This window comes from Sus scrofa, chromosome 1 (genome assembly GCF_000003025.6).
Source record: "Sus scrofa isolate TJ Tabasco breed Duroc chromosome 1, Sscrofa11.1, whole genome shotgun sequence".
NCBI lineage: Eukaryota > Metazoa > Chordata > Mammalia > Artiodactyla > Suidae > Sus > Sus scrofa.
The window spans coordinates 63,394,585-63,420,025 of NC_010443.5; the positions used below are offsets into that span (position 1 = coordinate 63,394,585).

The window sequence follows — 25,441 nt, forward strand, 5'->3', positions numbered from 1 at the left end:
TGAAAAACAGTAAACTACTTAGAATTAAATTTAAACAAGGGGTGAAATATCTCTGCTCTGAAAAGTATAAGACATTAAAGAAAGAAGTCAAAAAAGACGCAAATAAGTGTACTGTTGGTAAGATTGTAATTTAGTGTAGCCACTATGAAAAACAGTATGGAGGATCGTCAAAATGGTAAACATAGAACTATCACATGATCCAGCAATTCTTCTTCCAAAGGAAATGAAAACCCCAACTCAGAAAGATATTTGCACCTCCATATTCATAGCAGCATTATTTACAGTAGCCAAGACATGGAAACAACATAAGTGTACCTTGGTAAGGATGACTGGATAAAGAAGGTGTGAGATATATATAGTATATGTTTATGTATATAATATATATTTATTATACTTTATATGTTATATTATATATATTTGAATATTATTAATATTAATCAATTAAAAAATCAAGAATTGTTACCATTTTCAACAGCATGGATAGGTCTTGAAGGCATTATGCTAAGTAAAATATAGCAGACAGAGAAGGACAAAGACTATATGAAATCACTTATATGTGAAATCTAAAAAAACAAAAACCTAATAGAAAAAGAGATCAGACTGGTGGTGATCAGAGATGGAAGGTATTACAAGGAAGGAGACTGAAGGAACTTAGCTATAAGGTATAAACTTCCAGTTATGAGGTAAAATAATACTAGGGATGTAATGTACAACATGATGTCTGTAGTTAAACTGCTGTATGATATGTAGGAAAGCTGTCAAGAGAGTAAATCCTGAGTTCTCATCACAAGGAATTTTTTCTTTTTTCAGAAGAAATTTTTTTCTTTTTTCTTTTTATTGTATTCTATATGAGATGATAGAAGTTAGCTAAACCTACTGTATCGCAATATATGTAAATCAAACCATCATGATGTATTCCTTGAACTTACAAACCATCATGATGTATTCCTTGAACTTGTATGTCAATTATTTCTCAAAAAAACTGGGGGAAAATCTTCCTCATATACATGTTAAAACATTCTATGTTCTTTTCTCACTAACTAGCATAAGGTAGCCATAAATATGTAAGAATAACTGCTTCAACCCCAATAACCAGAACGGTCCTGTCCGTAGGGATTCAATAAATGTTTGGTTAAATAAATCCATCTTTTAAAATGTGTATACATTTGCCATTATATTTCTGCTATATCTCTGTTTTGGAATAAAAAAATTTCCCCAAATCTTTGAGTAAAATGGATGCTCTGTGAAGAATGCATAATGAGGTTTCCAGTGCTGCTTCAAGCCCCAGGTGGGAGACGCTCAGGAGTTTGCCCTGAAGGCTTCTGCAGATTTTAAGAGAACAAAGCAGTCCTCCATTCCTCAAAAAGTGCACGTTGAAAGGCATTGCTTTAGATAAAATATACGTATAACTAAGGACAAATCAATCTTAAACATCTTGTAGTATAACAATTTCTAACCTGTGTTCCAAGCACAAGTACAGTTTCAGTCCTCAAGACACTGATGTTTATTAATGGTCCTAAGCGCTACTAATTTCCTCTCTCCTACAGCAACTCAGCAAGTAGAAGAGTCTGCATTCATCCGGGGCAAGAGTCTCTCCTCATCAGCCCCAGTCCTATTCTCTGCAGTTCACAAGGAGCTGTGTCATATTCTTGTAAGGAACAAAGTTCAGGACGTAGCAGCCAAGCCAGCTGCTTAAGAGGGAAGGGAAGGAGAGGAAAGTCCAACCCATGAAAGAACTCAGACAATGAAAACAACCAAGGAGCTGTATAGAAGCAAGCACAAATCATACACTACTTCCATAGTCACACTTTTATTCCAGCTTCTGCAGAGATATGAACTAAGATGACCTTTAAACCATTTAACCCAGAATTTGCCCTACAGAAAAGTGCTTTAAAAACATTCACTATTTACTTCCACCCTTCTTCCCTCCTCCTTTGGCCTTATGCTTTTAGTTTAAGGATTCTTAGTTCTATTTCTACCTAATATAAAGAGCAAACCAACATTTTGTGCTGTGAGAAAAAAAAAAGCATTTGTTTTACTGTGAGAAGGAATCCCTTATAAATGAACCATACCATCTTGACTGCATGGACAGATCTGTGTGGCCAAGAGTGGAGCTCTGAAGCCAGTCAGCTTGAGTTCCAGTCCAGTTGCACCATCTGCAAACTGGGTGACTTTGGGTAAATTGCTTAACCTCCCTGTGCTTCATTTCCACTTCTCTAAAACTGAAATACTATTTTATAGGCTTGTTGATAGGATTGAATGAGAACATGTATATAAACCCTGAAGACTGTGCCTATATATATAGTGAGCACTATATTCCTAGGAGGCATTATTCTTAGTATTAATGAGGTTCAAGCTCTCAGCCTGACGAAAGGCCCTCCAATGGCCTGACCCTGCTCACCTTTTCTACCTCTTGACTGTGCTTCATCATACTGCCTATCTCCCAGATTACATTTTAGTCCCTCACTATGAACTGTATTATCTCTGTCCTCCTTATCTTTGCTTATACTGTGCGCACTGCCTAGTTATCATTCAACATTCACTTTGCACAGCCTATTTTGTATTAAGCTTCAGCCAAGTGAAATTGAATGCTGCTACATGTTTGCCCCTAGCCAGACATTTTCTGCAAATTTCTTCATTCTCTTTCTTCCCTTCCTCCTCTCAACTATGAACCCTTCAAGGGCAGGAGAGTGTTTTAGTCATCCTTTTAGCCATAGCACCTAATAGGTGTTATATAGAACTCATTTGGAAAAATGTATTTGAATTAAAAAAGACTTGAAGACACAGTCTAGTAATTCTGAAGTTATAAATTTCTGTTTCACGTACAGCCACTGGAATTGACTCCAACGACCTCTTCTGGCAGCAAATTTCATTTGTTCCTATAAACAGCATAAAGTAATTGTCTTTATTTGCTCAAAATTCAATATCCTTTAATCTCATCTGGTGAATTGAATTAAGGAACTTATTCTTAATAATGGAATTCAGTTTTGAATATAGCTGAGATGTTTCTAACATCGTTCAGAGCCCTTTAAAGTATGTTTTCTTTATAAGAAAAGTAATGCTCCATTTGGTTATTTTCCTATTATTTATAAGAATCATGTAGTGTTTTTCTTCATTTTCATACTACCTTTAATCACAAAGTTCAATAATAACTTTAAAATATTATATAAAATAAATGTCTCCATATTTTTCCTCTTTTGTGAATTTTATCCTAATTGACTGAAGTACCCTACATAAAATAGCAATGTAATTTTGATTTTTCTAATTCACCCTTTGCTAAAGAAAGAACTGCTCTATAGTAATGGTTTGAAATGCATTTAAGTTCATGAAATGGTGAAATTAACAAATAGGATTTTATGCTTTATTCAATTATATTTGAAGTCCAAACACTTCTTTTTCACTGTCACTGCCCCCAAATTTACAACCATCGTTGTATCTCAGCTCAACCACTGCAGGGTCCTTTTGGGGCTGATGCTTCTGGACTTGCCCTTCTACTATTCACAGAATATTTGTTTCAAAATTTTAATCAGATCATGCTAGTCCCCTGGTCAAAACCTTCCTATTCCCATTGTATCACAAATGGAGTCTGAACTCCTTACAGTGGTTTATACATATACAGAGGCCCAATGTCCCCTAGCCACTCTCTGCCTATCAGCTATCTCTCCCGCACCCAAGCCTTCCCTCCCAATGGGCCCTGGGTCACTGCACTACAGGCACACCTTTGTTCTTTTTCCCCTCCTTGAATATGCCATGCTTGTTTCTGTCCTGGCCCTTTGCACCTAGTACCCCCTCTCCTTATGTTGAGTTCACACGTGACCTCCTCCATGACTTCCCTGACTGCTTCCACTTCTCATGACATCCAATTCTGTTGTTGTGGCTACTCTGCTCACACCTCTCATAGTCAGTTCTTTCTGCCTCTACCAGATGGCTCTGCTAAATCAGTCTGCTGTAGATCTTGCCTTCAGCCTCATTAGAGTCTCTGCTATTACATCCATTGCTGCTTTCTTCTTTGGACACATGTTTAAACTGAAGACCTTACAAACTTCTGTGGCTGAGTCGTTTTGCTCCCAGGAGATCTTTTTTTCTCAATCCATTAGCCATATCACACAATAACCTAGGGAGACATGGGATTGTAAACTGGGCCTGTTCATGCTGTGAAACCCTCGGGACACTACTGAGTCACCATTGAGTATTGGCACGGAATTATATGGCCTGGCAATCTCTTCTCAAATCTTTAAGCCAAAACCCTTAGAATTTCCTCAGTTTAACTTGGAGTTTCTAAAGCGACTTTCCCTGGAGGTTGGGACTCAGAAACCTGGGAGGAGAAAACAAAAGCTGTGGCAGCCACTTTCCCTATCACTGTGGTCTTCTTCACTCCCTCTCTTCTGGCACTTCTCTCAAGAATAGGCAAAGAAGGCTTTCTTCCTAATGTTCTTTCTTCAGGATTAAGTCTCTTTTATACACAATTTCATGGAAACCTAGTCATCTGTGCTTGCTGACAAATATTAAGATGAAGAGTAAAAATCAGTGAATCATCTTAATGTTTCATCCTCACTAAGCCTCTGGATCTTAGTAAAACATCCAAATAATAGACTAATCCACCAAGCCTTGCCTTTATATGTAGGAGGAAACAAAAGGAATTTAGAAATGCTGCTTAAGACTGCTGGATTTTAAGCCATACATCAAAATAATGCTTTAAAAGGCAGAAACTAGGTGTCTGTCTCCACCTCTACCCCATGTCAGGCAGATGCCTTGATTAAAAAGAAAAACAAGTATGTAGGAAGGCAAAAGAGAAAAATGTATCATCATTGTTTCACTAGGTTAGACACTAATGTAGAAAATTTAAGAGAGTTTATAGTTTTCCAGCGTGTACTACAAAAGAACAACAGAGATAATAAGTTTGTTCAGATAAAACTTTCTCAACAAAAATAATAACAATATGAGTAACTCCATGACTTAAGTGTTACTTATTCAGCATGGTGAGCCATTATTAAATCATAGCCATGATTCAGGAAATACACACATACACACATGTACTTTGTTGACCTTCATTATTTGCTCTCTTCTACGTAGGATTCTAAATGTTTGATTTTTCTGATATTCCAGCCAAGTTCATTTCAAAAGCACCAAATAAGATGTTGGATATAAAAACAGAGCAAGAACGGCATTTGATGCCAAGACAGAAAAACATTTTTAAAAAAAACACAGATGCTCAGATACCATAACAGTCTAGAACCAGTTGACATAGAAGTAAATGCCCCTTCTTTTTTTTTCTTAACTGATTCAATATTTTGATCCTATATGTCAAGATTTATAACCGACACATTACACATGTTAGATGCAATGATTATGTTTGTGGTTTTACTCATTTAACAACTCTAAGCACAAAATATATACAATTTCAACAGAAATTTAGTCTACTTCTAAAAAAAAATCTCAATTTTTTTTTTCAAATTGGGGACTCAAATAGTATTGAAAGTAGATATCTAGGCAGAATTATCTTATACACTGAATTCAGGGAGCCTTGTGCAAGGGAAGACCCTTTTGTGCCACAGCTGCAGCAACTCCAGGTCCTTAACCCACTGTGCCACAAGGGAACTTACAGGAAGGTCCTTTTTGAGTAGACACTTTTAACTCAGGGCTGTATTTGACTCCCAGCTATAATACCTTCCAGTGTCTTAATATGGAAAAGTTATTTGAACCCTATAAAATGAGGATAATAAAACACAACTTACACTGTTGTTGCAATGATTATATGACAATTACATACACCTGAATAAGCATTCACAGCTATTAAAAATATAGACAAATTATTCACATACTTTTATACCTTTGAAAAGGTAAACATTAGGTAAGATTTGATGGTAAGGACAAGGAGAAATGCCATATCTATCCTCCAGATCTTGCTTATCTTTAAATGGACTTACATCCAATATTCAAGTGTAAATAAGGAGAGAAATGTACAAAATTAAGGCAAAAATTAAATTTTATCTGTTAAATATAAGGTTGTGTAAATACAGAAATAAATCTGACTAAATTTTGCATTAAAATTTACTAACTTCAGGAAGAAAATAAAGTTAGGTGTTTGGGGGCATACAATGGGAACAAGGTTGTGTGTGTGTGTGTTACTGAGTACAAGATACCTAACTTATAAGATACTTTTTGTAACCTTTAACTATGAGAGGCTTATTTGGGTATATTCTACAGAAAAAAAAAATTGACAGGGAATAAATTCCTGTAACAGTTTTAGGAAGCACTATCTTTTTTTTTTTTTTGGTCTTTTTTGCATTTCTTGGGCCGCTCCTGCAGTATATGGCTAGGGGTCAAATTGGAGCTGTAGCCGCTGGCCTATGCCAGAGCCACAGCAACACGGAATCCGAGCTGTGTCTGCAACCTACACCACAGCTCACGGCAACGCCAGATCCTTAACCCACCGAGCAAGGCCAGGGATTGAACCCACAACCTCATGGTTCCTAGTTGGATTCGTTAACCACTGAGCCACGACAGGAACTCCAGGAAGCACTATCTTAAAGAGAAAACTAAATCCACTTTTTATTTTACTTTAAATTATTCTGTAGTTTGAAAATATTTTCTCTTGATTGAGGAATGTCAGTGGGTCAGTTTCCCACTTTGCCTTAGATGTAATCTTCGTTCATTACTTAATAAATGATTCATGTATGTGGGTTGATGTCTTAGCCCATTTGCGCTACTCCAACCAAGTACCACAGACTGGTAGCTTATCGACAACAGATACTTAGTTCTTACAGTGCTGGAAGCTGGCAGATTGGGTGTTTGGTGAGAGCTTCCTGGTTCATGGAATCCATCCTTTCACTGTGTTCTCACATGGTGAAAGGGTTAGGGAGCTCTCTGGATCCCCTTGGAATAAAGCACTAATCCCATTCACAGGAGCTTTACCCTCATGAACCTAATCACCTCCCAGTACTATTATCTTGAGCATTAGCATTTCAACATATTAATTTGGAGGAGGAAGGGGAGGGATACAAACATTCAGATCATAAGAGCTGGCTTATATCAACCTGAAAATTAAAGATGTTTGGGCATATGTCCAATTATTTAGTCTTTATTCCATTAAACATCCAGATAATTATAAATATCCAGATGATTTAGTAACATTCTGTGTATGTGTATGTGTGCTGTAGACATTTATTCTGCAAGTGGAAAACATGAAAAATAGAGGTCACAAAATATAATTAGTTAACAAGATATCTTACACTCATTTCCTTAAGGTTTTAATTGACCATTCGTTCTTTTAAATAATATGTTTCATTGTATAGGCATAGGTTGTTTTATTGTGCTTCACTTTATTGCACTTTGCAGATACTGAGTTCTTTGGGTTTCTTCGTTTTGTTTTGTTTTTTTAAATTGAATGTTTGTAGCAACTCTGCATCAAGCAAGTCTATCAGCACGTTTTCCAACAATATTGGCTTACTTCATGTGTCTGTCACATTTTGGTAATTCTCCCAATATTTCAAACTTTTTCATTATTATTGTATTTGTTAAGGTGGTCTGTAATCAGTGATCTTTGATGTTACTATTGCAAAATATTAAGACTCACAGAAGGCTCAGAGATGGTTACTATTTTTAGCAATAAAGTATTTTTAAATTAAGGCTAGAGCCACAGCAACACGGAATCCGAGCTACGTCTGCAACCTACACCACAGCTCATGGCTGTTTTTTAGACATAATGTTATTGCACACTTAATAGGCTACCATATATTGTAAACATAGCTTTTATATGCACTGGGAAACCAAAAGCTTAGTGTGATTCCCTTTATTGCAACCATTCACCTTATGGCAGTGGTCCAGAACCTATCCCACAGTTTCTCTGAGGTCTGCCTGTATATTGAAATGACTTAAGTTATTCAATAATATTTTCATAAAAATTAAGAGAAACCACAAATTAATATAGGAAAAGGACACAACAAGCATAAAGATCTATGGTTGTTAAGACATGATTTTTTATTAGTTTTCTACTGGTTATTTAGCTACATATAGAATATATCCAGCACATTTAACTGATGTATTTCTCTTTCTTTATCCCAACAGGTTTAGAATGTAATGATTCAAGAATTTTATAATACCGTGGAGTAGCTTAACAACTGTCTATGTGCTTCCCATGATATGTTCTCTATATTGTAAGTATATATTTACTTTCCCAAGTTGGCTCGATTGTGAAAGAAATGTGTTCAATTAGAACTTACAAGTAACTCATTTTGTTTCAGAAGATTGTAAGCTAAAATTCATCAAAAGTACGGAATAGTTTTAAAAGTTTATCTTATATGAAGGGATGTTCTGTGAATTTAGATTTAACATTGTATCAGAGTTAAAGCTTAATATAGTTATCTCTACTAGCAGGTAGAATAATATACCCATGATGTTTATTTATGTTTTTGTAAATATTACACTTAATAGCCTTAAGATTTCTATACTATTCCTTATTTTTCTAGAAAAAAAACCTTAAATATTGCACCCATGAAATTCTCTGCTAAGGTATTAAAATTTCTTGACATGTCTTTTGAAAAATATAATGTGTAATTTTTCAGAATCAGGGCAACTTCTTTCTATTTTAGTTATATTTTTGAAAGGTTTTAGTTTTGGCAATATAATACCTATACCACTAAATCATTCATATAAATATGTGTAGACTTGTGTGTGTGAATATGCACGCACACACACATATGTGGGTCTATGTACATACTTAATTTCATCAATAAGCTAAATAAAAAGAAGAAAAATTATCTTTGTTCAGTAAGGAAACCTCTTAATATTAATTGCTGAAAATGAAGGAGAAAGGTGAAAGGCAAGGTTCTATGTTTTGATTTTGAGTTAGGTACTAAAGGAAATATTAATTTATGGCAGTGGGAAGGAAAGGAGACAACCGAATCTCTTTTTCCTCAGAAGCAAGTAAGCTGTGAACTAGAGCTCCTCAGTAATCAGAAATGTTTTCCAAATTTATGGCATGTTCAGGGCATCAGGAGATGCTATTCCTTGACAGCATATGATACTGTCAGACCTGCAGTACCCATCTTAAGCCTTACTTTCCATTCTTCCATCCCTGTTCTTGCTGGAATCCTTCTGAAAATAAAATACATCAAAAGTGACTTGGAACTTAGTGACCCTTGATCCTTCTCCAGGAGAGAAAGAGAATGAGGCAATTCTGATTATACTGTGGGAGTTGGAGGTAGTGGTGGTCAGGTTATCAGCCTGCCATTTCAGAACCCTGAATGCCTTTCAACATGAAATACAATTTAATACATAATATGTGGTTCTAAAGCAGTTCTGTCTAGAGAAAATAGAACATGAGACATATATTTAAAATAGAACATGATTTAATTTTTCTTGTGCCCACATTTTTAAAAAAGTAAAAAGAAGCTGGTAATATGGGGTTAATAATATATCTTATTTAACCTTATATATTCAGAATACGCTCATTTTAACATGTGATCCATGTAAAATATATTAAAGGGGCTTTTTGTGTCCTTTTTTTCTCATATCAGGTCTTTAAAGCCCAGTGTGTACTTATAGCACATATCAGTATGGATACTAAATTTTTGCCAGATTTGCTTGATCTGTATTTATATTTCATTAAATTCATAGTTGAAAGATTAACAGTGCCAGTTGTCCCATATATACTTGAAAGTTTTTCAATAACTAAATGATCAGTTTTAAAATTTAAATTAATCAAAGTTAAAAGCCATAGCTTCATAGCCATGGCCACATATTAAGTATCAACCATCCCCTGTAGCTAGTAGCTACTGTACTGGACATCTCTTTTCCAGAGAACTATTGACATACTGCTATAATTCTGCTACCTAATGTATTTTGTAGGCTAACCTCAGCACACTAAAGGAGTATATCAGTTTAAAATTTTAATGATAAAAAAAGTCAAATCTCACACCTCTGACTTAAAATGAAATTTTATAGAACCACTTATTTATGAGAAATTATGGATAAGAATATATACAAGGTCTAAACCTTCAAGTTGTGATACATTGGAATTTGTTCATTGTTTGCTTCAGTGTACATGCTTTTCTGTCACTAAATGAATTAGCTGATCACAACCCTTCCTACTACAATGACTGAATCAAAAGCAAAAAAATAAAGTAAAGGAGTACCTGTTGTGGCTTAGTGGGTTAAGAACCCAACTCATACCATGAGATTGCCGGTTTGATCCCTGGCCTCACTGACTAGGTTAAGGATCCAGCTTTGCCGCAAGCTGCTGCATAGGTAACAAATGCAGCTCAGATCCCATGTTGCTGTGGCTGTGGTGTAGGGCAGCAGCTGCAGTTCTGATTTAACCCCTAGCCTGGGAACTTCCTTATGTCCTAGGAGTAACCCTTAAATAAATAAATAAATAAATAAATAAATAAATAAATAAAGGCTCTGAGAAAAATACTGTTAAAAGAATGAAAATGTAAGCTTCAGATTTGTAAATCACATATCTGATAAAGGATATATAAAGAATTTTTAAAATTAATTTTTAAAAACCCAATTTAAAAACTGGTTAAATATCTGAATTTTACTAAAGAAGATATATGGAAGGCCAATAAGTATACGGGAAGTTGTTCAACATTAGAGAGATACACATTAAAACCATGATTTGATACCACTGGACATTTTTTAAAGTGGATTCATTTTTAAAAATTTAACAATACCAAATGCTCATGTGCATGCAGAACCTCAGAAATTTTAATTCATTGCTGAAGGTAATTCAAAATGGTGCTGCCACTTTGGAAAACTGTCAGTTTCTTTCAAGATTAAACATATCCTTACCATATGATTCAGCATTTTCACTGTTAGGTATTTACCCAGGTGAATTTATTTATTTATTTATTTATTTATTATTTATTTATTTATTTTTTATTTATTTATTTATTTTATTTATTTATTTATTTTTAGGGCCACACTCACGGCATATGGAGGTTCCCAGGCTAGGGGTCGAATCAGAACTATATTCGGTGGCCTACACCACAGCCACAGCAACGTGGGATCTAAGCCTCATCTGTGACCTACACCACAGCTCAGGGCAATGCCAGATCCTTAACCCACTGAGCAGGGTCAGGGATCAAACCTGCGTCCTCATGGCTACTGGTCAGATTCGTTTCCACTGAGCCACTGCAGGAGCTCCCCAGGCGAATTTAAAACTTGCTTTTACACAAAAACCTATATGGAAATATTTACATCGATTTTATCTATAATTGTCAAAATGTCAAAATAACTATATCTTTTAAGTGGTGATTGAATGGACAGAATGAAGTATATCTATACACTTGAATACCAGAGAGCTATAAAAAAGGAAAGAATTATTGATTCATGTACTATCATGAATGAACCTCAAATGCATTTTGTAAGTACAAGAAGGAGATCCAAATGATTAATATTGTATGATTACATATGTATGAAATTCTACAGAAGGCAAAACATAGAGACTGGAAACAGGTCAGTGTTTGCCACAGTTTAGAGATATAGGAGGACTGACTGCAAAGTGATAGTGTGTGGATATTCTGGGGGTTATGGAACGGTATTTAAGGTATTGTGGTGGTGGACAAATGACTGTATGCTCATCAAAACCCACATAACTGTACAGTACAAAGACTGAGCTATATAGCATGCTAATTAAAAATAGGGAAACAGATTGCTAGAATATCCAAAGATGGAGTAAAGACTGTGTCAAATGAAACTAACCAAGTTATAAATTTAAGATGTAACTACACTGAAGGTCAAGGGAGAAAAGAATCTACCCTAAATAATTTTGAGAAATAGTGCTTTGACAGGACAAAGACTAATAATACTAGAGAGAAAAAGAACTGTACATAGTAGATATACTCTATTTGATAATTTTTTTTCACAGGAGTAGAAGTAAATTCTGAAACTACTTTACATATGTACTAGGGTGAAACACATAAGTAAATAACTTGACAGTGGAAGCTGGATTTCTCATTGTCACATAAACGAAGGGAGATAATTAAAATAGACTTTGTGGTGATAAATTAGAGACAGTGGTATCAACATGACCTCAATTTTGTTTTAATATACATACAAATACAAAACAAATATAGATGTGTGTATACATGGGTATGTATACATAATATTTATTAGCTCCACCTCCTGAAAGGTCCTAGAAATAGTAATGGCTAATTCTAGAGCTAGGGCTGGAAAAATATAGGATGAATCTGAAGCACCTAGAATTACTGAGGCCTGTCAAATGAACACAGGAGCCAACCAGAAAGCATTCCCAATGACCAAATCTGAACACTTTGAGCAATAAAATAAAAATAATACTACATGATAACCTAAGGGATAAAATATGTATTAATGGTCCACACTGATGCAAATCAATGGTTGAATATAAATGCATGACAGAGAAGAAAAAAATCTTTCCTACAGAAAAATTCCAGTTCACCCACTCCTGTCATGTTGAAGCTTAATTTCTGTCCCCTTGAGTGTGGGCTAGACTTCATTACACAGAGAGTTTAGAAATGAGGGAAAAAGGTAACTTTTGTGTGGTGAAACATAGTCACCTTCATTAAGTGATCACTGTTATCATCTCCAAGAGAGGCTGTCTTGACACCAAGTACTCTGATATGACCTGAAGAGGATACTTGATTTCCATGATGTTCTCCCCCCGCAAACCCACAGCCCCACCCTAACCTTGAGAAAAATATGAAACAAAGCCAAATTGAGCCATATATACAAAATGCCTCACAGCACTCTTTCAGTTTCAAGATCATGAAAGGAAAGACTGAGAACCACAGCTGAGATGAAAGAGACATTATGACTTAATGCACTATGGTATCCTGGATCTGATCTTGAAACAGGAAAAGGGGCACAGCAGGAAAACTGGTGAAATCCAAATGAAGTCTGTAGTTTACTTTTTTTTTTTTTTTTGATCGGTATTCTTAATTTTGACAAATGGACTGTGGTTATGTTCATAGTAGGGCAAGCTGGATGAAGGAAACTCTGAACATCTTTGTAACGTTTCTGGAAATCACAAAGTATTACACATTAATCTTTAAAATAGATTATAAGCGGAGTTCCCATGTGGCTTAGTGGTGAACGAATCCAACTAGGAACCATGAGGTTGCCCGTTCGATCCCTGTGGAATTTCTCAGGCTATGGTCAAATCAGAGCTATAGCTGCCAGCCTATGCCACAGCCACAGCAACATGGGATCTGAGCCGCATCTGTGACCTACGCCACAGCTCAGGGCAATGCCAGATCACCAACCCACTGAGCTAGGCCATGGATCGAACCCCTGTCCTCAAGGATATTAGTTGGTTTCATTTCCGCTGAGCCACAACGGGAACTCAGGGATTCAATTTTAATTCTTTTATGGCCATTTGGTTCCATGTTCTTGGCAATACGGTCTTGCTGGTCATGTAGGCACTGGTTTTTATTACATAAATGGTTGTGTATTCAGATACCAAATAAACCAATAAAGGCCTAAAATGCCTCTAATGCCTTTTTAAAATTGAGGTAATTAAGGACTTGTGTACTTTATCTAATACAATAATAATATCACACCGCCGAAATCCCTTACACTTTCCTAAGAGTTTAAAGTTTTCTCTATTCACATCAGCCTTATAGTAAGTGTGCAAAGAAGGAATTCAGATCACATTCCTCCTTTATAAATAAGGAAAGACGTCTCTGAGAGGTTAAGTGATTTGCCTAGAGGCAGGCAAGCTTGACAGGATGGAGCATCTACATGGAACACACCTTGCTTAACTTAATCCTTTGGCTATGGTACCACTTTATAAAGTCCACTCTGTATGGAAATATTCTGATTGGTTAGAGTATGTTCTTGTTTTTCTTTAACTCAGAGATGACTGAACTCTTTGCCTTACTTTAAGTGAAATAACAACAAATTTTATCTCAGTTAAAAAATATTAGTTTGCATGTAAAGCCAAAAATCTCATCTGAAATGTCTTTCTGCAGAACTTCAAAATCTGACCTGGGTTACTAGGTTGCAAATTGCTGTTTCTAAATTACTTATGTTGTATTAGACACAAGTATGCTTCCACTTTAAGGAAATCTAATATATGAGAAGAAAAACAAAAAAAATTTACAAACTATTAAACTGAGAAGTGATTTTTTTAAAAAATTATAAAGTGATGGTCTCACAAAAGCACTTGTCATGTCTTTTCTCAGATGACAGTCTTCCCTGGTGTAGTTTTGTTAGATTTATACAAAGTATTTAAGAAGAGAGAGATTTAGTTAATAAAGCAGAGCATCCTACCCCTGGACATTGTGATCCTTTTCTAAAATACTTGCATCGCCATGGCTATCTTCTGCAAGTTCTGTAAGTAAGAGTGATCTCATAATCCATAGGCAGTTTTAACCTGGAGAAAATTTATAGCATACTCTCTCTTATCAATAAATCAAGCTTTCTCCCTAGAGCTTTCCAATCACCATGCAGACTTCTAGGAGAACTTATTTTATTAGGTAATTTGAAAATACTTTATTAGGCTATTTGAAAAGCTTCTTGAATATGAGAGGATAATAAATAATAAAAGAAGATACAGCAATAGAAAAACATGTTCTGTATCTTCAAATAATTGTATAGTAGATTCAGGAGAAAAATGCAGAATCAATCCAGTTCATCCTATGCTTAAATCTCATTCAATATCTGTTAAAATGCATAATGATGCATTGAAAAGACCCCCAAATCTTCCTTTGTACCATGTTTGAATGCTTAGAGTGCTATTTTCTTTCTTCTAATCTAAATCCCTTCTACCATAGTGAAAGACATTCATTTTTGGTTTTTTGATGTTGTTATCATTGTTGTTCAAGAGGTATATTCAGAAGAGTTCCTTTTTTTGTAATACTTGTCTCTTTTGTACTAAACCTTCCTGCTGTACTACCTGGCGAACAATAGATACTTAAAATATTTGTAGTTTTGAATTCCTAAATAACATACAATTGAGCACATTTTTCAGTTAAGGAAACTAGACTCAAGAGGTTAGGTAATCAGGAGTAAGTGGAGTAGTATGGCTGGGACCATAAGCGTGAGAGGCTCTAGAGTCCCAGTGTTTGCAGTAACCATTCTGTGTTCCTTAGTTCTGTCAAATCCTGGATGGATGGATGGATTGATGGGAAGATAGATAACTTGTTCTTATGTTATAGATTCTTGATATCAAAGCCATAGAAAATGTTTAACCAAATTTGGAAACTTCCTATATATAAAGGAACCGAGGAACACAATTGGTTATAGAGAGTCCCGTGGAATTGGGATGATTTGGGAGAAAATTAAGGATGCAGTACTTTTATCCTCTGTACCAAGAACTTATCACTTTATTTTGGTTACACCCAAAATAGCACTTTATTTTACCTTGATAGTAGGGTCAAAATCAACACCAGTGGAAGACTGTTCCTATGATAATGGCTACTTCATATTCTTTTCTATTCTTGTCCCTTTAATGATATATCTGCATTTCAGACATGCAAATGCAAGCAACTCTCAGTCTGTGTTTCCAATAATATGCTCAGGAGAGTCAATTGACAATGATATCTGGAATATCTGAATTTAAATTGTGTTCAAGTTTGTCCTAAGTTTTTATTTTTAGAGACTTTTATTTTTATGTTTTATTTTTAAGTTGTATTTTTATGTTTTCCCTGTAGTTACATTGTAAAGAGACAAGAAAACACTTCACAGTGAGCCAGCTCCTCTAGGAAAAACACTATGATGTGAATATATGTTATTAAGTATTTAAAATAAGCAAACATATCATAAAATTTTATTTAAAGCCGTGCATGTTACTCCTATGGAATTTCTAGCTGGCCTTCTAAAACAAATGATCATTCTGTAGATTTTTGAAGTGTAATTTTAATTATTTTAAACTATTTCTATTCTGTTTTTTTCTCTTCATTTTATGATCCTATTAATAAATAATTTCCCCTTTCACTTTATGTCCCCCCACTTCTTTTTTTAAATTGAAGTACAGTTGATTTACAATGTTTGTGCTAGTTTCAGGTATATAGCATAGTGATTCAGTATTTTTGCAGTTTATATGCCATTATAGGTTATTACAAAATGATGAGTATAATTCCCATTTCTATGTAGTTTACCCTTGTTGCTTACCTATTTTACACATAGCGGTTTGTATCTATTATTCCCATATCCCTAATTTGTACCTCCCCCATATACTCTCACCTTTGGTAACCAGAAGTTCATTTTATATATCTTCTTTTTAAATTTTTTTAAATTTTTAATTTTTTAAAATTAAAGTATAGTTGATATACAATGTTGTGCCAATTTCTGCTGTACAGCAAAGTGACCCAGTCATATGTATATATATTTTTTTCTTATAATATCTTCCATTATGTTCTATCCCAAGAGGTTGGATCTTTATCTTCTTTTTAATTTACATTATTTTTGTTCTCAAAACACAGTAAGGACTCATCTCCAAAATATATAAACATCTCATGCAGCTCTATATAAAAAAACAAACATTCCAGTGAAAAAAATGAGCAGAAGACCCAGATGGATATTTCTCCAAAGAAGACAGATGGCCAAAAAGCACATGAAAAGATGCTCAACATAATTAATTATTAGAAAAATGCAAATCAAAACTACAGTGAGGTATCACCTTATACAATCAGAATGGCCATCATCAAAAAGTTTACAAACAATAAATGCTGGAGAGGCTGTGGAGAAAAGGGAACCCTCCTACATCTTTAGTAGGAATATAAATTGGTACAACCACTATGGAGAAAAGTATGGGGGCTCCTTAAAAACTCAAAATAGAACTACTGTATGATCCAGCAAACCCACTCCTAGGCATATATCTGGAGAAAACCATAATTTGAAAATATACATGTACCACCGTATTCATTGCAGCATTATTTACAATAGGCAAAGCATGGAAGAAATCTCAGTGACATAGGAATAGATAAAGAAGATGTGGTACATATATACAATAGAATATTACTTAACCATAAAAAATAATCAAATAATGACATTTGCAGCAATATGGATGGACCTAGAGATTATTATATCAAGTGAAGTAAGTCAGATAGAAAAACAAATACCAAATGATATCTCTTATATGTGGAATCTAATAAAAGTGATACAAAAGAACTTATTTACAAACCAGAAACAGACTCACAGATTTAGAAGTCAAATTTATGGTTATCAAAGGGGAAACAGGGAGAAAGATAAATTAGGTCGGGATTAACATATACATGCTACTATATATTAAATAGATAAGCAACAAGGAACTACTGTATAGTATAGGGAAATCTATAATATTCTGTAATAACCTATCTGGGAAAAGAATCTGAAAAAGAATGTATGTATGTATATATATAACTGATCCTCTTTGCCATACACCTGAAACTATACAACACTGTAAGTTAACTATTGTCCAATAAAATGAAAAAAAAAAAAAACACAGTAAGGTGTCATTTAAAATTTGAGGCTTTAAATTAATGTCATTTAAAACCCCTAAATGACAATAATGAATTCTCCATTCCTTATGTTTGGATTGTCATAATCTGTCTCAAAACAAATCTCTATGTTGTCAAAGGGTGAAATCTGACAAATACCCCTTTGGTTTTATGGATGCACAATATCACATCTTCATTTGCTCAGAGTCAAGATTGAAGATGGAGAACTGTCTTACATGATAATGTGAGGGGAACTAATCAGTAAATCTTCAAGGAGGAGAAAACAAGGAACATTCTGGATAGCCAGAAGAATTTTAGGAAAGTAGTAGTCTGTATTCAACATTAATTTGTCTACTTTGCTGTGATAAAACACCTCTCCATCTAAAACTTTAGAAATACTTGCCAACTGTGCCTTTTTGAAAGTCAGGGGAAATTAAGAGACCAAGTTCCATATCCAGGTGAAAGAAGGGAACATTTATGGTAGGTAAGCCATGAGTGGACTAGGAAAATGCCTAGTATAGAAATTCAGAGTACTAAATAATCAGGAGTTCATAATTCTCTAGAATTCCCTAGAATTCTCAAAAATCTTTTGGGACATTGGAATTTTTATAGAGCATAGAATAAATGGGTAGAAACTTCAAAGACTGCTATTTACACCTCTCTTACTTTTGGTATTACACAAACATTAAAGCAATATTTAAAAACTTATAAAAATGTATTTCACTCAGAATCCAACCATCCCAGAAATTTACAGCTTTTTGTCTATTTCCTTTCATTTCTAATCCACATGCATACACAATTTTATATATTATAATTATAATTGTGTGTTTTGATTTTGTACTCAATACCAAATTGTAAACACTTTAACATATTTGTTATTTTATGTGTCCTTATAATGATTGTTTACTTAACTCTTTTCTTATCTTAGATATTTAGGTGTTCATGCATATTTATGTACATTTCAATTTAAATACCTGTATTTATCAAACATTTTTGTCCTTATCTTGGATCTTTTTCTCTTGCAGAGAAAGTAGAATTCTGGCTTAAGTGTTAGTTTCTAAATATTCAGAGTATACTAGATATGAGGCTATGGAAAAGCTTCTATATTTTCTAAGTCTGACTCTCATAAAATAAAAAATGGAGGGAGTTCCCAGCATGGTACAGCATGGTACAGCATGGTTAAGAATCCAACTGTAGTGGCTCCAGTCACTGAGGAGGTGCAAGTTTGATCCCTCACCTGTGAACTTCCATATTGCTGCGGGTATGGACATAAAATTAAAAAAAATGAAAAATGGAAATAAAAATAGGATTTATATTATACAATTTTTAAAAGGATTAAATGCAAAGATGTATAAGAATATGCAGAGTGTCTGGGAAAATTCCTAGAAATTAAACTATCAAGGCAAAGAACATGACTACACATATTCTTTCCAAAACTGTCGCACAAGTTGTTAACTTCCAGAATATTCAGCTGCCAGCCAAAAAGATGAAAACCAGTCTTCAATACCTTCAACAAAAAAACAAAAAGCTGAACTGATTGCTGACTTGAGGAAGGCAGGGATACATTGGCGAGACCGAGGGTCTCAAAGCAAAGACTGCTATTATACAGAGGTTGGAAGCAGAGTGGAATTCAGTGATTAGCAGATTTTCAAGTAAATGTATGCATGTCATTTGTAGAAACATGGCTCCCCAGGTGGGAATGTCACTGACTGACTTTCAGAAGTGTGTTTTTCAGAGTGAGTCCTTTTCTGATCACTGACTTTCAGAAGTTAGACTGTTACTAACTGGTTGATTTGCAAATGCATGTTTGCTGAAACTTTACATGAAATAGTTTTGATGATTTCTAGAATTGTCATTGATGAGTAAGCAGGTATACAACCAGATCTGGTGACTACTTGCTATCACAACTATAGAAAAGATAGTCATTCCTAAGAGTGTAGGAATATTTTATTCTCAAGCTCTATTTCGAATAGCCATGTGAGTAAATTCTTTCTTGGGGAAAATGATGAAGAATGCCAAGAAGGGCTCTCCATAAGGAAGACTAGGAAACAACTAGTAATTTGCTTTTAATGCAGTCTTTTAATTGACAAAACTATATCAGTATCGAACAGTGAAATTAAATGTGGAATGTTACTCCCATAGAAAAGAGAGTGAAACTAAGATTATTAAAAGGTAAGTATATTTTATGTAAGTTAATAAAGTTGTCAAAGAATATTTGATTCCTACTTCATTATTTAAAAAAATTTAAAATTTTACATTTTGGTGGAATCATAAATGCCATCTTTTTATTAAACTTTTTAGTTTATGGATCTGTTTTCCTCTAAATTTATACTTACCTAGAGTATCTGATTATTTTCGTTGTTTGGTTTTGGTTATTTGCATCTTTTCTCTCTCCCTCCTTTTAATGTATATCATGTTCTTCCCTGCTTGTATTTTATTCTAGAATGACTTCCAATCTTCTCCCAGGGAGTTGTCCCTGCCAGTTTCAAAATCTTTTTTGGTTTTCTTCCTCCTGAATTTGTGTTCTCCTCCATAGTCAGCAATTATGAATACTTTCTTTTTTGTAAACGGAATTCAGTTTCTGAAATATTGGCTTCTTTTGTTTCTATTTCTACTCCTTCTGTTAATCTATCATGTACAAATAACTCTCCTCTCTTCCTTTGATTTAACTTTCCAAATGAACTATTATTTCTCTTTCCCTTTTGAGAACCATGTTAATTAGATAGGTCCAGGTTAACCCACTGCAGATAATGTTCATATCTTCCATCTGTCACTCTTCTACAGCTCATTCCTGCACCATCAGTAGATGATCCATCCCAGCTTGACCTCATAAATAGAGTTTGTATTCTAAGATCAGACAAAATGACAAGTGATTCCCATTTCTTCCATCTACTGGCTGATGTGACCTTATGTGGGTAATTTAAGCTCTATGTGTCTCACTTTCTTTAACTGTAAAGTGTGAATTCTAGCACAAAGGACAGTTATGAAGACGCAATGAAAGCATATACAGGAAACACCTAGCACACATTCTCTATGCTGGAGAAACTACATAAATGATCTATCTTATTTGTGTTTATTTCTTATTATCTCTTACCAAATTGACTTTTTCTCAGCATTGCATAACCAAAAGACACATGGAGCCTAATGTCAAAAGCCCAGTGTCTTTGTCTGTCAGGATGTTAGGTAGGTAAATTTCTCTAATTTTACTCATTTGGGAGTAGTAATAATTCCTTCTCTATCTTAATTTCATTGTGAAAATGGCAAATTAAAATGTGATAATGATTACAAAAGTACTCATAATCATTATAGTAACAGTAACTGCTGGCATTTTTTAGTTTGGCATCATCTACGTGCAAGACATTATTGACACTTAATATACGTGATCTCAATCTTTATAATTACTCTACCTATCGGCGAGTTAATATTATTCCTAACATTTATGTGAAGGAAATGCAGCTCAGAAAGATGAAGTAGTAGGGCCAAAGGTACATAGCTAGGAGGGGGTAGAGCTAGAATTGAGGTGCTCTAAATCTCCACACCAGTGTGTGAGAGAGGGGAGAGAGAAGGAAGGAAGGAAAGAAGGGAGGGAAAGAAGAAAGGAAGGAAAGAAGGGGAAAAAAAACTCCTACAAAGATGGTGCTCCTTCCAGGAATGTGTGTAAAATCTTCAGAGGGAAAGTCGTCCTTAGCTCGCATGTTCTCTCCTACCCCTTTCTGCTGTCAGAGCAGGTGCACCTCTGTCCTCCCCAGAGCGGTTAAGCCTCTCTCATGTCTCTCCCCCAGACAGGCCTAAAAATTATTCCACAGTCTTTGGGCATTATTCTTGCTTGCCTAAAGTTCTGAAACTTTAAAAATGCTCACTCAATCAAGCAGAAAAATATTTACACCAGCTCTTGTGATTTTCTGAAGATCCAAGACTTACTGAAAATTATCAATTGCACACAATGAGTTATAATTCTTCGAGGCATTTGAAGGCAGTGTTCTCTGTTCTGCTTCCAACTAGAAGTTTGAATGTGGTCCATATATACATATGTTCATAATTTCAGTCTACACTTGAACTCATAGCATTTGATATTATAAAGATACATTTGATCTAAATAAATTCCATGGAGGCAGAGGCAATGCTATCTCTGCATTAATTTTCTGGTAGGGCTTAGTGCATGACCAGGCAGACAATGAGAAATATAAATTGATGATTGAAACGAGAACGAACAACCATGTAAATAATATTAAATAACTGAGCAGGGAATTTAGATCTAAGCGTCAAGGCTTATTAACCTAAATAATAATTCATAAAAACTGATTTATGAAGTTTCAGATTATTATTTAGCCTGAGAGGCAATAATTTCTCTTTTTAAAAAACTGCTTTTTCTTTAGATAATATAAAGGACTTTTTTTGTTTTGTTTTGTTTTTTGTCTTTTTAGGGCTGCACCTGTGACATATGGAAGTTCCCAGGCTAGGGGTTGAATCTGAGCTGTAGCTGCAGGCCTACACCACAGCCACAGCAATGCAGATTCCTAGCCAAATCTGCGACCTATACACAGCTCACAGAAATGCCAGATCATTGACCTACTGAGCAAGGCTAAGGATCGAATCCACATCCTCATGGATGCTAGTCATATTCGTTACCACTGATCCACTCCTGTAAAGGAGTTCTTGAGGCAAATTTAAAATCAATAAATTTAGAAAGTGACAGACTCAACTGCACAATCCAAAATTTCAGAATAACAAAACAGATACTATAAACAAATAAGTTTATTTGATTTGAAAATTTAGGAATTATATTTGTAAAAATTATATTTAAAAAAGGCTTAATTTTATAAAATGTAAAGTGTCAACAAATTAATTATAAAAAGAAACAACACAAAAAAGAGGGAAATAAATATAAATAGTCATTTCATAAAAGGCGAGATAAAAATGACCTACGAAAAAGGAAATAATGCCCAATCTTACTAAATAATAAACAGGGAAAATGCAATTTGTGGTTTTATGGGATTTTGTTTATTAGCATAACTTTTTTTTTTTTTTTTTTTTTACAGTCTCACCTGTGGCATATGGAAGTTCCTGGGCTAGGGGTTGAATTGGAGCTGCAGCTGGGGGCCTACACTACAGCCACAGCAATGCCAGATCCAAGCCACATCTGTAACCTACTCCACATATTGTGGCAACACCGGATCCTTAACTCACTGAAAAAGACCAGGGATCGAACCAGCATCATCATGGAGACTATGTGGACTCCTAACCTGCTGAGCAACAAGAAAACTTGTAGCATAATTTTAAATGGATTATAACATCCATTGTTATTAAGGGTTGGTAGACAATTGATTTTAAATGGAAATAAGGTGAGATTTTCTGGACATACTATCACAATGGAATTTTTAAAACTTAAAGAACATATATGCAACTATGGATACTACATAGTTAAAGGTTTTCAGAGAATATTTATTGATGATTATCCAATAATTAATAAATAATAATTTGTTTGGATTTTTGAACCTTTTGTTAAATAAGCCTTTGTTGTTATATATTTTTAAAAATCATACTAATAGGGCAAAGGTTTGGCTGGATTCAAGTCTTTTTAGTAAATTAGATACCAATTGGAAAAAAAAAATTAGGACCTCCTCAATAATATTACACTGAGAGTTTGCAGAGGTGATGATAATCTCAATCGGCCTGTTGGAAGGCTAATTTCTTTGTATTTGAAAAATCATTTTGTATTTGAAAAAGAAGTGAAAAAATTTTATTTTCTCTGCTATGAGAGAAATTATTGTGTAAATTTGTAAAATATTACAAGGCTTGACCTGTATCCACATAGCTGCAGCACTTGTATTAAAAAGAACGAAGAATGAAACCTGGTGTGAAAGCAGGTCTCATTAGAAGAGTGTGGCTACACTGTTAACTGTATGTCCTCTTGGAGTTCCCTTCATGGCTTAGCGGTTAACGAATCCAACCGGGATTCATGAGGATGTGGGTTCCATCCCTGGCCTTGCTCAGTGGGTTAAGGATCCAGTGTTGTCCTGAGCTGTGGTGTAGGTCACAGATGCAGCTCGGATCCCGCGTGGCTGTGGCTGTGGTGTAGGCTGATGGCTGTAGCTCTGATTAGACCCTTAGCCTGGGCATTTCCGTATGCCACAGGTATGACCCTGAAAAACTAAAAACAATAACAACAACAAAAGTATATGTCCTCTCCACCATCTACCCGGAATATTTCAGTAACACAACTTCTCAATCTCCATGGATTGCTTAAAAAATTTAATAGAACTCTTTTTTTTTTTTTTTTTTTTGCGGGAGCGGGGGATACCTCTCAAAAAGGCAGAAATGGAAATGCTCTGGCTCTTGGATATTAGAGAAATGTTATAAATTCACTGCAATTTATTAGCCTGAGTGAAACTCTCAGACACTTCAGTTGTTGCTACAATTACCCGTACTCAACCTGCCTTTACTTATTCCTCCTTCAAGGATACAGATCATTCTTTTTTTCCCTAGGTGTAATGCACTAAAATATTTTTTCTTCTCTACAGTTTTAACTGAACTATATATGCAAGTCCAGTTTTCAAGCTTAGTGTGAGGATAGAACAAATGTTCACGATCCTTCTGACTCATTCTAAAACAGTCTCTTATGCAGTGTCAGAGGAAGCCCTTGGAACTTTGTCTTTTTTCTCTCTTGATAATGCAGTGTTGTCGCTTGCTACTGTCTGGCCATTTCTGGACTCACTATTTTAGAAGCTCTTTTAAATCTAGTCTTTTTTACCCTGACTCTCTACAGGGAATCAGTTTAGCATAGCAGTTATCCCTGATTGTGAAACTGAGTTAATAATAGTACAAACTCATTGTGTTGATTTGGGAGTAAGAGATGATATATGTGAAGTCCTTTAAAAATATGAGCTGCTAGTGTTAGTTTCTTTCCATGAGTTCTTATTTCCCTTTCGTTCAAAAATGTCACTGCAAATTGCTATACTTTGCTCCTTTCACGATTTAAATTTTATGTTGTTTCAGTTGCCTACCAACCACCTGTATGAAGAGAAATGAAATAAAAAAGAACATACCATGAATGACTATTTCCCAAAATTCAGCTATCTGGAATTGTACAAACACTTGAAAGGGTGTCTTTTTTTCCTTATTTTCAACTTGTTTTTGTTTTCCTTTCTTTCTTCTTCCACATTTGCATTTGAGGTGGCTGTTAATACTAACCAGTAAAATTGTGCAGACTACAAGTGTGGTGAGATTACACCCCCCCCACACACACATACACAATCACACCTTCTTTCAGATCATTGTTGAACTCAATCATAATTCTTTAATCAAAAGAAGAAATCAGGCATTTGCTCCAAATTCCCATCTCTGAGGAAAAAGTTCTATCAAGATAGCTCATTTCTCATTCTACAGCTTCTTGACCTTCAGAGGAGTTGTTGTAGCTGCTCCATTGTCTCAGGATACTTCAGGGAATCCCAGCTTTTACACATTCATTCCGAGTCCTCTGGAGTCACTCCCACAAGCCCCCCCCCCCAAGAAATCAAGATTGAGAAAAGATTTCCTGTTACTTTGCAGATGTCACAGAAACCAAAAGAAGTCATCTTTCTCTTTCACCCTTTGACACACAGAATTTCTCACCTATTCCCAAACAAGTACACCATTTTCCTAATGTATGGAGAGAAATTAGGAAATGGGAAGGTGATCTGAAATGTACTTATTGCCTAAATAGTAAATTACAGTGATTGTTTTTGATGATACCCACAGTCCTATGAAAAGGGTATGATAGTCTTCATTTCTTATCTGAACAAGCCTCCCAGAGGTTAGAGATTTGCCTAAGTCCCAACATGAAATGGAGCAGAGGCACATGATGCCATTGATCAATTACTTCTATTTTTCTCCTGCCTCCTGAAAAAAATCCCCCAATTCCCTACAATTCTTCCTTGACATTAGAAGAAATATGAAGGTCTTTTGTTTTTGATGTCATATTTTTTGTTACTTTTTTTCTACAAGATTTAATACTTTACTTGGAGTGGGAAATCTTTCCCTCTTCATCAAACATCTTT

General features: G+C 34.9%; 1 long non-coding RNA gene across 1 annotated transcript in view; it reads left to right on the forward strand.

Annotated features, from left to right (window-relative positions):
* LOC106508899 overlaps positions 1–8,157 on the forward strand; it is a 107,820-nt gene extending 99,663 nt beyond the window's left edge. Inside the window, exon 2 of the long non-coding RNA XR_002343614.1 lies at positions 8,068–8,157. This is a non-coding gene — a long non-coding RNA (uncharacterized LOC106508899). The remainder of the gene's footprint in view (positions 1–8,067) is intronic.